This window comes from Sorex fumeus, unplaced genomic scaffold, assembly GCF_029834395.1.
Source record: "Sorex fumeus unplaced genomic scaffold, SorFum_2.1 ptg000134l, whole genome shotgun sequence".
Lineage (NCBI taxonomy): Eukaryota > Metazoa > Chordata > Mammalia > Eulipotyphla > Soricidae > Sorex > Sorex fumeus.
In genome coordinates, this window is record NW_026606191.1 from 2,964,606 (window position 1) to 2,965,798 (window position 1,193).

Genomic DNA, 1,193 nt, shown 5'->3' on the forward strand with positions numbered 1-1,193 from the left:
CCAGTGGTGCTCGAATTGGCCGGGGCGTTACCAGGAAAGGCAGATACATCCAAGAACCTTCTGTATAACGTCCTCCCACTTTAGCAGATCCAGTTGCCTTTTGTGATTTTTGGGGCCCATCAGTCATGCTTGAGCAAGAAGGCTGGTTCATTCGGAGTGGAGAGGCCCAGCGACAATATTGGACCCTGGGACTTGGCCTCAGAGTAGTGGGAATGAGACTAAGATAGACTCTGACTCCCACCCTCTTCGTGTGCTGACTCAGGACACAGTGTCCTTCCATGATGTGGCTGTGAACTTCACCCCAGAAGAATGGTCATGCCTGGAGGCCTCTCAGCGGAAGCTCTACAGGGACGTGATGCTGGAGACCTACGGGAATCTGCAGGCTGTCGGTGAGAGCAGTGTGGAGCCAACCATGTCTAAACAGACCCGCGTGGGCTCCCTGTGGTTGGGCGGCAGCTGTGTGTCCAACAGTAGCTCTGTGACGGGCGTGCAGTAGCTCTGCCCTCCCTCGTTTTTTTAGGGTTCATCTGTGGATACTCAGGGCTTATTCTCTGCTTTGTCTTCAGGAATTACTCTTGTGGGGTCGCCGGACTCTATGGGGTGATTCAGATCAACCATTTTCGACTGTGTCCATGGGAAGATCCCTATCTGCCCAGTTATCGCTCAGGTCCCTTTAAATAGTTCCATCCATTGTTGCAACAATTTACTTTGTGTACTACACAAAATTTTGTGTGTTTAATTGGTTTTGCTATTGCCTTTGTTTGGGGGGCACAGTCCACAGTTCTCTTGGCTCTGTGCTAAAGGATGACTAATAAGAGTGTTCAGGGGCCATATGGAACCGTATCTTGAAACCTCTTGGCAAGTTAAATTGTCGTTGCCTCACCCCCAGTACTTTTGCACCAGTCACTCACGGTTTTTGCATTTTCTTTTTTCCATAGGGATTAGGGATTATTCCTGCCTCTGTATTCAAGATCCACACCTGGCCTTGCTCCAAGACCATATGGGATGCCTGGGATCAAACCCACATGTGTGTGCAGCACTTCTGTCTTATCTGCTGTACTATCTCTTTCCCACCACATGGGATTTGATATCTCGTCTCTCAACTCATAAGATGCTGCCCTATTTCAGTGATTGGATTTACTTCTAATGGTTCTTGTGAGATTTCAGCAGGACTTAGGGTTTGCTTCTGGACT